The sequence below is a fragment of the Myotis davidii genome, unplaced genomic scaffold (assembly GCF_000327345.1).
Source record: "Myotis davidii unplaced genomic scaffold, ASM32734v1 scaffold1031, whole genome shotgun sequence".
NCBI classification, from domain to species: Eukaryota; Metazoa; Chordata; class Mammalia; order Chiroptera; family Vespertilionidae; genus Myotis; species Myotis davidii.
The window spans coordinates 430,714-442,270 of NW_006283442.1; the positions used below are offsets into that span (position 1 = coordinate 430,714).

Below are 11,557 nucleotides of genomic sequence, written 5' to 3' on the forward strand. Positions count from 1 at the left end.
GAGGAGGTGGAACTATTTCACACAAGATAAGGATGGGCCAGCATCTCGACACAGATGCAGGGTTTTATGAACTATTACTATTTCTCCCTTTTGGAAAGTGATGTTTTCAGTCACAGATCAGATAAAAGGGACAATATGCACAATCTCCAACTAAAATCCTGCTGTAGCCCAGACAGTGAGGTGGTAGGACATTAAGACTTGAAAACTGTAGCTCTTTCCGGATCCCCCAGTTATCTGCTCTCTTCTTCAAACGGGCTCTTCCTCAGGTGTCAGAGTCACCTTCACAATGGGGAGACACCAGCAACATCCACTCCACTCCACACAGGGTCACTAGAATGTCCGTGCTCCCCAAGCACCCACCCGTGACAGCTTAATGGGTGAACTCCCAGCCTCTCCCCCATTAGGTAATGGAACCAGGCTGAATCCAGATTGCAACCACTTCCAATAAATGGTGTTTTAGAAAGCCACTTATCTTCCCAGCCACATAGATACCCACTGGATTGGAAACAACAAGCAAATTGCAGTTGGGGTGTATTTTACAACATTAGGAATGAAGAAGTTAAAGATATTCATCCTGTCCTGGCTACACAGGTAAAGGACAGCTGGACACTTCACACGCTTCTTCCCTTAGCTGATTTGAATCTATATCCTTTTCCTATAATAAATCATGATAATAACACTCCCCCCCTCCAATAATAAAGATGTTCATGTAATGCTGGACCAAATTATGATCGCATTCTCCCTCGTGTTGACGTGCCCCAGCTGTGGTAATAACCAGCTTGGAGTTTGCAGTCTCACTGTAGTCTCTGCAGTCACACTATAGTCTCTTTTGGAGTTCCAAGGAAAAGGCTGCCATGCTGGAGACCCATCATCTCTCCCTTCAGTCTGTCTTCCGTGACATCAGCAACAGCAAGTTTATCTGCTGCATCCTTCATTTAGATCAGTGGTTCTCAACCTTGGCTGCACATTAGAATCACCTGGGAATCTTTTTAGAATTCTGATTTCTGGGCCTCATCCTCCAGAAATTCTGTTTCTTTGTTACTAATGTTGTGGCCCCACCCCATAACAAAGAAACAGAATTTCCAGAGGATGAGGCCCAGAAATCAGGATTTTAAAAAGATTCCCAAGTGATTCTAATGTGCAGCCAAGGTTGAGAACCACTGATTTAGATACTGATGGCTCAGGCCATCCAACAGCACCAGACCAATGACTGTAATCTTATTCTGGGGACTTCGTTCTTCCTTAAGCAGACTCACAGTTGCTTCTTGAGAGTTGCCACACTGGACTTAGAAACAAAAGAAATTTGAGTGCATGGCAGGTGGGCGTCGGTTGCACATAGTGTTGGATCCAGACCTGGTGGTAGCTACTCCAGTGCCCTCTTTCTGTTTTTTCCCCCCTAAATACTGTAGCACATATTCACTATTTCTTTAGCAATGGTCTTTTGTGGTAAATTTCCCCAGTCTTTGTTTTGAATTGTTCCCCCCGCCCCATACCCCTCTTCAGTGATGGCTTAGTCAGATACATAATTCTGTTAGCAAATATCTTCCTTCAGTAATTTGAAGATATTCCATTATCTTCTGGACTCTACTATTGCTGATGAAAAATCTTCTGTAAATCCAAATCAACATTCTGAATTTTAAAAAGATATTCTTTTTGTCATTTGCATTATGCCATTTTACAAAGTCGTGTTAATACATAGATTTTAAAAAAATCTTGCTTGAGACTTGGTGGTATAGTTCAATCTAAGGATTCATATTGTTCACCAGTTCTAGAAAATTCTTAGTCATTTAAAAATATTGCCTCTCTATCAGTCTTTCTATTTTATTCTTCTCAAACTCTGTTATTAAACTATGTACTGGTCTTTCTCATTTTACCTTTTTTCTTAAATGCTTTTTCTTATCCTGTATTTCATTATCTTTCTTTGCTACATTCTGGATAATGTCTTCAACTCTATCTTCCTATTCAGCATTTTTTTCTTCATTTGTATCTAATCTGCTGTTTAAACTTTAAATGCTTTTATGTTCAATGACTATTTTATTTCTAAAAGATATATTTTGTTCTTTTTAAAATTTGGTTTTTAATAGTGTATTTTTTCCCCTTTATGGTTTCTATTCCATATTTTAGATTGTTAATCATTTTAAACATATATGTGTATATTTGTAATACTTATAGTCTATTTTAGATAGTTTTATCTGTTACAGCCTTTGAGGAATAGTTATCCTGTTTCTTGTTTCTGCTGAGTTTCACTGATAGTTGACCACTTCCTTCTGTGACATAAAATTTTTCAGTGTGGGCCCATCTTCTTTATGAAATTATTGTCCGACTAGGCTCTAAGCATCCTGAATTTTAGAGGTGTTGCATTTGCCCCAAGTGGGCAATTCTAATGGCTTCACTGGTCTATAAACAATTTTTAATATTAGCTTCTTGACTTGTAGTGTCCACAATATACCGGTGCTTTAATATTTCATGAGAAAAAAATTTCACACCCAGAATCTCAGAGACAAGTGGAACGTGTATATAGTATGGGCTGACTCATACAAACAGGGAACATTTTATTTTTCTACCGTTGCAGCCTTCAGACCTGCTCTGTTGGATCTTCCTTTCCTTTTTCTTGTTCATATCATCTCAGGCCTATTTTAGCTTTCCACTCACATTCAGTTATTAGAAAAGTCTCATTTCAATAATTAGGACTCATTTTACAAATATTAGAAGTCCATAGGCTACTTCACGTCTTACCCATGGCTTTCAGATTTATCTGGGGGAAGAGGGTCATGACCTACGTTTTTCTTTCTTCTGGTTCTTCCACTCCTTCCCTCCTTCTGGTCTTCTAGGATTAGGAAAGAGGAGAGAGGCTTAATGGAAACGGGGCTGAAGTCTTCCTCCTTGGTGCTGCTTTGCCTGACATTGGCTGGCCGTCATTCTCTACTATGGTAGCCATCCCAATACTGGCTCTTTCTTTTCTTTTTTTATATTTGTTTTTTTTAAATTAAATCTTTATTGTTCAGGTTATTACATTTGCTCTTTTCCCCGATAGCTCCCCTAAAAGAGATGTTTTTATCAGCCCCATTTTTCTGATGAGGAGATGGAGGCACAGAGAAATTAAACAACGAAGTCCCCAGCTGGTAAGTGGAAGGGCTGGGATTCGACCCTCGCAGTCAGAGTCCAGAGAGCCCAGCACCAAGCCTCCGCCAGAAACAGGGCGCTTCAGGCGGGCACAACAGGGCACGGGAGGGGGGGGGGGGGGCTGTCCTCTAGGGAGGTGCTAATCTAGCCTTTGCCTGAGGCTATCTGGAAAATGGCTCTGTGCAGGGCTTGGGCGGGGCGGGTGGGTCGCATGGATCAACAGGGTGGGCTGGAGAGAGCAGTTATGGTGGCTCTCAGTTCCGTCCCTAGGGGCTCTGCCTCACAGAGTCCCAGAAACTGCTGCAAACCTCGGAGAGAAAGCTGCCTTCGAGTTCCGACTGAAGCCAGACAGTCCCGCTTCTCCCGTTTGAGTCTGGGTCCCTAGAGACTCGCCTGGATCTGGAGCTCAGAATCTGAAACTCCCTCCTTATTGAAAACACCAATCGCGCCCTCCGCCGCCAGCCCGCTACGCGCGCACTCTGTACCTGAGTATTTCACTTCAGCACTGCTCCTACTCTGAGTTTGGGTATGATATTCTCTTTCTTCCTAGTTGTAGAATTTCCACTCAGCCAGCCTTCCTGTGGTTCTGGATGATGTCTGTTCCGTCTTTTAGGTGTATTTTGATTTGGTTGTTCAAGGCAGCAATCTCCGGTGTTAACCTATGCCACCATCTTGGTTTCCCCAATACTGGCTCTTTCTTTGGGCATCTGTGTGGGCTCTTTTAAGGTCCCCTTGGGGTCCTTTATACCTCATAGTTCCATGATGTGGTCTCTGCAAGACTTCTTGTGAATTGCATGGCTTCTTTCTGCTGAGGCAGCCCTCTTGGGAGGAATACTTTCACAGTAGCTTGAATCCAGCGACCTTGCATATCACCAGCTCAGCCCAGTAGAGGTTGCTGTATTTAGTTAAAAGTTGGAGTTGCAGGCTGTCTTCCATTGCTGACCCTTTTCCTTGTCCTGTCAGCACAGCTGATCCATATCTAGAGAATTTTCCAGGCAGGAAGCAGGCACCAACCTCAGTTTGTATGCATCCTCCAGATTCTAAATAGCGCAGTCAGTGCTTTCCCAAGAATAACGCTCTGCTCTGGTGCTCCAGGGTGGGCATCGGGTGGGGGTGAGGGGGTAGAGGGTTGCGGGGGCAAGAAGAGGCTGGTTTCTCTTTATTCCACTGCAGTGTCCAGAGATGCTCCCCTTGGTGCCCACTTCACTTGATTTGGGAGGGAGTTGGGGGAAGCACACGGTGCCTCTAGGATGCCTGTGTTTCTAGTCCTCTTCTTCTGTCGGCTGAGTGGGGTGCTGGAGGGAGGGATCAAGGACCAGTTTGGCTGCCTTTTATTCCTGGCATCCAGTGCCTCTGTTGTTTGAGGGATACTTCTCACTTATTGCTCTCAGGTTTGGGGCTTCAGCTGGAATTCTGAGATAAGGAACGTCCCAATCAGCATCTTGTGATCCACATTTTCTTAGCTCTCCTTTGGGCATGTGGGTAGGGGTTTTAGACCCCTTTTTTACTGAGGATCAATAGTTCTAGGTTCTCAGGTTTATGCCAGGGTCTCAGTTAACCCTTTGGTTTTGTGGGGTCCTCTAGCTCTGTCTCCTGTTTTGTTTAGGGGTTAGAACTCCCAAGCTGACCTGTGAGCCTCTCAACCCCACATCCCCCAGAGCTATCCCAGCTGTTAATACCCCAGCTCATTACTCAGCTTTAAGTTCTCTCTTCCTTCCTGGGGCTCAGCTCATATTGTTCAGCATTTCTTTGCATCATAAAAAGAATGAATTCCCATTTTTTGGTGGTCTAAGCTTGGCCTGCCATATTGCCAGAGCTGGATATTTGCATCTGTGCTGTATAGACCACTAGTAATACCAGCCCTTCTATTTCTATCACAAGGATGTTGTCAGGACACAGAAGGTCCTGGGTGTAAACATGCTTTGAAAGTATTGATACATTTACAAAGATGGGATAATTGTAAATAGACCTTTGTCTGGTTTGTTAAACCATTAACCTTCGAATTGGTCATTTAGTAAAACTATATTTATAAGGGGAAATGCTCACAAACTGACATGACATGATGATGTCCAATAGTTTACCTCCTTTAGCTATCACTTCTGATTTATGACACCTAATGGTTTCCAGTCTATCTTTCTGGATTTACTCATTTAGAGTATTTTAAACTTTCAGAATATTAGTCCATTATCCTTTTTTATATCATTGGACTTAGAAATATATATTAGATATTAATTAAAACTATATTTGGTACATTAGGTGGCTGTTACATAAATTATGTATATTAGGTGTATACCAGGTACATCAGGGTCACTCATTCTCCTTCCTTCACTTAGGGAACCAAAGATAGGACAGACTATCAATCATCAATCAATCAGTCAATGTTAAGTGAGTGCTTACTGTGAGTTTTGCACTGTAATAGCTCCTTGGCAGAGGGCATAAACAAACAAAACCAATTTTTGGCAACTATGTATTAGGTAGTATATACCAGACAGACATACTCCTAGATGCACTGATGAATGAAATAGCCCAACATCTGCCCTCCTGGAGCTTACATTGGAGCCACTGGCTGAGCTATATTTGAATTTCTCAGAGGTGGTAACATGGTACATTGTTACAACCACCCTTGAGAAATGAATGAATCCTCCAGGGTCTGGAAGTCTTGTTTAATTTTTTATGGATCTGATACCCTGATCCCATCAAGGACCGAATTTTTATAAAAAGAAACCCTAGTCTAGAAGTTGAACAGCTTTTGGAATAAGGGAGTCAAACAGTATGTGAAAGAAGATGTTGTGGGTTTGAGTTGCTATCTCTGTGGCACTGAGGTTTATCTCTGATTGTCATCTCCCCTTTCTGTACCCTTCCCATTGTGGTGGAGCTTTCTCATCATCCTCAGGGATCCAAGGCTTTTTGCTTTCACCTTTCCTTCCCTCTGGGAAGGCACACCCACAGATAAAATGCTCAGATCCCTGACAGAGCTATGCAGCACAGTACAGTCCCTGCTCATCCTGGCAGTCATGGACATACCTTGTGTGGGCTCTATGTCCCTGAAGGCCAACTTCATTGAGTGGGTGGGAGGACAATGGTTTCTCCAGGAGGAGTAGGGTCACCTGGACCCTGCTCAAAGGGAGGCTAGAATCAACTATTTACATTTTTATATAAATTTATTTTATTTCCTCTCTGAAGTATTTGCATTTTCAGGCTTTTGTCTAATTGTGAAATGAAAGACTTGATCTTTTCCCCAGGAATTCCAGTCATCAGCAAATAAGTTTAGGAAGAATTAGTAAGACTAAAAACATTCTATGGATGATTTTCCTAAGCTTGTGGTTTCAAATTAAATCAGGCAAAAGATACATCTGTTGATTAATGGTCATTGGCACCAATTCAGTGCTAACAGGAATCCCCAATTTGGGTTGTGGCAAAGAAGGAAACTTTATTAGTAGCACAATTGTGATACAGCACGACCATGAGAACAGCACAACTATGAACAGCTCAATAGTGTTATAGCTCAATTATGAAGCAGCATGGCTGTGAAGAAGCACTGTTGTGAGATGGCCCTGCTCTAGCCCAGCCAGGGAAGTGCAATTTTCAATCTTTGGTAGAAAGGGGAAAATGTGCTTCCTAAGCCAGAGGGGAGCTGACTTATATAGATAGAAGTCCCCACCCTTGGACCTTGATTGGTTGGTCCTTATGAAATGAGGAGTCCAAATCCTTGCAGTTTGATTAGTCTAAAAGGCAATGCCCTGATTGGTCAGAATGGAGCCTCTCTGATTGGTTGATGAAGATGCTGATGGGAAATATAGCCAGGCAGCTCTGATTTGGCAGGGAACACCTCAGTCCTGTTGGTTGAAATATAATTTCAGGAACTCCTTTGTTAGGCTCGTTTAGATGCTGAGAACACAGAGCAGTGGGAGGCAGGTAGTTCAGTGCAGGCTTCTCCCTGAAGTGTGGTTTGTGTTAGAGCCCCATGTTTAGAGATGGTTGCTGGACTCTGTTTTTAAATTTGAGCCCAGTTAACCACCCAGAATCCTTCTAGATAGTTATCTTCTTTCTCAGGGTCCATACATCTAAGATGACAAATACAGTAAGTTTCAGGTCCTGTGCTGATAATGGAGTGTTTCATGTTGAAAGGATTCTGAACTATTGCCTAAGCTCAGGGGCAAGAGTGCAGTGATTGATTAGTGATGTCTTCCATTGACTAGGATGGAGGTGAGGAATGTATAGCACACCTACTACTTCGACCATTTTTAAAAATTGATTTCAGAGAGGAAGGGAGGAGAGAGATAGAGACATCAATGATGAGAGAGAATCATTGATTGGCTGCCTCCTGCATGCCCCCCACTGGGGTCGAGTCCACAAATCAGGCATGTGCCTTGACCGGGAATCAAACCATGACCTCCTGGTTCATAGGTTGACGCTCAACCACTGAGCCATGCTGGCCGGATGGCCATTTCTTGTAAAGATGGACAGATGCTTAGGTTGTCTTTTATCTCAGCCAGCTGATTCAATCAGCATGTAAACACACAGCTAATTTAGTGGGGAAAAAATCAGTTGATATGTGTATTTGGTATAATGTAGAAACAAAAAAGGAAAAACAACTCTTATAAATTCTGCTTTTCACTTTTTATTCAGCTAGATTGGTACATCATAGACATATATTTAAAGTTGAGTTAAATCCAAGAGCTTCTAAATTTCTTGTCTAATTTTCCTGAAGGAGTCACTAGATAGTACCTTATAGTTTCATCACACTGTCTTTCTAAATATTTTAAAATACATTTCAGTAAAACCTCAGAGGGAAGGTAGGGGAGGGTGGGAGTAAGAGGGAGAGATCAACCAAAAGACTTATATGCAAGCATATAGGCCTAACCAATGGACACAGACAACAGGGGGGTGAGGGCATGAGTGGAGGGGATGGGAGTAATGTGGGGATAAGGACACATATGTAATAACTTACTCAATAAAATTAAAAAAGTCTTGCTATAGCCAGAATAAAAGCAATTTATAGTGACCAAAAAAACAAAAAATACATTTCACTCTTATTACTTCATGTTATTCTCACTTGATCCCTGTGAGAGGTTTGTTTGTAGTGCATGGATGGGGAAGCTGATGCTCAAGATGATTTGACTTGCCAAAGCTTGTCATGAGCAGGTGAGGGATTGGCCCTGATCCCTGGCCTTCCTCCTTTTTACCATGAACTTTCTGTGATTCCTCGGGGATCTCCAGGAAATTTAATTATTGTTGATATCCTCTCTCAGGGGCAGGAGACTGTATTTTGGCAAATGACTCAAAATAGCATCTTTGCTCTGCTTAAGAGGTTGCCTTTTTAGCAGCAGGTTGATAAATTAGACCCCAGCGCTTCGATAAGATACTTTGGGGTTTATAGGATGGAAAATTTTGTTTGGAAATGAAAATAGCCCATAGTCACTCGTACCCTGAAGTTGTCAGATGATGCTGTCTGAGTCACCCCTCACCATCTTCTGGCACTCGCTGGGGGGTGGGGCTCCCTGAGGCTCACCTACCATGGGCTTGGCCATATTTGGCTTTCTAGAGCTTGTTGGCTTTGGAAGTGCCTTTCAACCTGCCAACACCCAAGTGGAGACCCAGATCCGCGTGCATTTAAATGGCCTGGCTGTGGAGAGAGCTCAAGTGGAGACATCCAAGGGATGTGGGACTATTTAGTTAACATAAATCAGCTCTCCCAGCATGAGTATCTAATAATGCATTCCTTTGGTTATAAACAGTTTAGTGTCTTGACAGCCAACATCTTCTCACCCTGGTCCTTCCTAGCACAGACCTCCATTGGATTTGTTTCTACTATCAGACACTTTGATGATTGCAAGGTATGGTAAGGGGCCTTTCTGAAGAATAATAAGCTATTGTACATCAGGCCCTTCCTCCTAGAGTGTTTCTGCTCAATGGGTACAAGCAGACTCTCTCTGCTCTCACTTATTGCTTTCAGTGGGTACTTTGCTAAGTATATTACATAACCATCTCATTTAATCCTCACCTTCAATTCACGAGGTAGGAACTGCTATTAATCAGTTTACAGGAAAGAAAACTGAGCTTAGGTAATTTGTCTAAGACCACACAGCTAATAAATGGTAGAGCTGAAATTTGAACTTAGCCTGCTTTCTGAGCCCTTGCTTTTAAAAAGCCCTGCCATGATTATATTGTTTCCTTTCTAATTTGGATAGTTTGCTGTTGGATTTTTGAGATTTTTCTTGAGAGTTTAAATAGCAGCCCCCACCTGGCAGAATAAGCCTGTGGATCTGCTCAGCCCTCCTCTGGCAGGAGGAAAGTTTGGGTTAGGAATGTGTGTCATCATGGAGGTGGTGTCAGCATGGTGGCCTGGTCCCAATCTCAGATTTAGACCAGCTAGAACCAGGGTCCCAGAGTCATGGTTTGCACTCTGCTTCAGGTTTCTCCTGGGAGCGGTTGTGCCAGGGCTTGTGCTTGGCAGGGAATTGTTGTGGTATAAACAGGGATTGGTATATTTAGAAATAATCTCTAGGGATTGTCATATGTGTTTATCTACATGCTCAAGAGATAAAAGTCAGGGAGGTGGATCAGTCAAAAAATACTTGGATTGACATCTAGTTGACACAATGGCTCTTTCCCAGGGATACAGGGCAGCCTGATGCATAGGGCCAATTTTAGAGTCTTCTTTATCTGTTTGGAATTGTCGCTATCTGTACTGCAGTAAAACAAGACTATCCTGGGTCTGCCTTTCTTGACTTGAAAACATCATCACATGGGCTTGCCTTAGTTTTAGTTTTTTCCTAACACATGTCGTGGGACTCTGTTTTCTCTCCCCAACCCACCCACAGATGTAACTTTCTGATTCACTGTTTCATTTAGGGCAGACATTTGTAGAGCAATGTCAAGAGGGGCTGTTTTCACTTTGGATATTACTCATATTTAATGTTCTTGCTTTGAATGTATTCCAAGAGGATACAGTAAATAAAGGAGTGTGCATACATCCATGCAGGAGTTCATGGGGGATAAACCACATTTCTTTTCCTTCTTTCTTTCCTTCCTCTCCCATCTCCTCCTCTCCTTTACTTTTCCCTCCCCACTCCTTCCTGCCTGCTTTCCTTCCTTCCACTATATATTTTTTTACATCAGGTTTCTTGATGCATATTTTACATATGGTGAGGTTCACCTTTTACGCAGACAGTCCTGTAACACAATAGCCATGCTATAAATCATTTATAAAGATCCCTCATACCTCATTTATTCAGTACTCTCTCCATCCAAGGTCTTTGGCAATCACTGATCTGATTTTGCTTCTTTACATTTTTCCTTTCCCAGAATGAATAAATGATAAATTAAATCATGTAGTATATAACTGATGTGAGTGAGTGGCAGGCTAGATTTGGCACATGGGCAAAAATTTGCCAATCCTCTTTTTAAGGGATCAGCTAGAAATGTATTCTTCTATTTTACATAGAATTTACCCAAGAGAAATAAAAATATGTCCACATAAGAAACTATATAAGAAAATATATAGTAGCCTGATTCCTAACAGCTTCAAACTGGAAATCACCCAAATGTTCTTCTATTGTGAGTGGGGAAACATTGTAGCGCATCCATAGAATGGAATACCACTCAATATCGAGGAAGGACTGATTTACTCAACAACATGATATGCCTCTAAACCTTCCACTGTATACATATTATTGATTTCAGAGAGGAAGAGAGAGGGAGAGAGAGACAGAAACATCAATGATGAAAGAGTCATCAATTGGCTGTCTCCTGCATACCCTACATTGGGGATCAAGCCTGCAACCTGGACATGTGCTCCAACTGGAAATCAAACTGTAACCTCCTGGTTCATAAGTGGACACAACCACGGAACCACACTGGCCGGGAAGACCTTCCACTATATTTTTAATTCAATAGACAAAACATTTCTCTAAGAGGTAGGAAAGGGCAACAGAGATTATAGCTCTATCACCATATATTTTGCAGTCATAAAGTTATTTGCCTCTGGCCTTTCTTCCAAGTTTGATTCATATTTATTCTAGAATCAAATACACTGATATTGGGATCAAGGCTGATTTATAAAAGATGATTCATTTAAAGTGAGCTCCTCCTTTATATCTGTACTAGAGACCCGGTGCACAAAAATGTGTGCACTCGGGGGCGGGGGGAGGGTCCTTCAGCCCGGCCTGTGCCCTCTCACAGTCTGGGACACCTCGGGAGATAACGACCTGCTGGCTTAGGCCTGCTCCCGGGTGGCAGAGGGCAGGCCTAATCCCTAGGTGCAGCCCCTGGTCACACTCAAGACAGGGTCGATGGGGTGGTTGCGGCACCGCCCCCTGTCACGCACAGAGCAGGGCCAATCAGGGGGTTGGGGCACTGCCCCCTGTCATGCAGAGAGCAGGGCCCATCAGGGAGGTTGGGGCTCCGTACCCTGTCACGCACAGAGCAGGGC

The 11,557-nt window shown here is 42.8% G+C and overlaps 1 pseudogene; it reads right to left on the reverse strand.

Annotated features, from left to right (window-relative positions):
- Positions 1 to 281: 281 nt before the first annotated feature.
- Positions 282 to 8,654, reverse strand: LOC102753536 (annotated as a pseudogene).
- Positions 8,655 to 11,557: the final 2,903 nt, after the last annotated feature.